We start from the raw sequence: 405 nt of genomic DNA on the forward strand, positions 1-405 counted from the left end.
GAGAGAGCGAGAGAGAGAGAGAGAGAGAGAGAGAGAGAGAGAGAGAGAGAGAGAGAGAGAGCATAAGCGTGAGACAGCGGGACAGCGGGGGAGAGCGGGCATCGAGAAAAAAGGCGGTGTCAACGGAAGACCACATGCGGGTCGCTTCTAGCTCTGCTTGACTGCATCCGATGCGGGTCGTTAGTTATAGGAATTGTGGTCAAGCAGCGTGAAATCGCATCGTCGTCGTCATCGTCGCAGGCGAAGAGGGAGAGGCCGAGAGAGAAAGATAGATAGAAAGGGAGAGAGAGCGAGAGAGTGTGATAGAGAGTGGGGAGAGAAGGGCAAAAGAGGGGGAGAGGGGAAAGTGAGCGAGAGAAAGAGAATACTATTGAGATAGCGCGAGAGAGGAGAAGGACAGATATG

Source organism: Priapulus caudatus, unplaced genomic scaffold (assembly GCF_000485595.1).
Source record: "Priapulus caudatus unplaced genomic scaffold, Priapulus_caudatus-5.0.1 Scaffold713, whole genome shotgun sequence".
Taxonomy (NCBI): domain Eukaryota; kingdom Metazoa; phylum Priapulida; class Priapulimorpha; order Priapulimorphida; family Priapulidae; genus Priapulus; species Priapulus caudatus.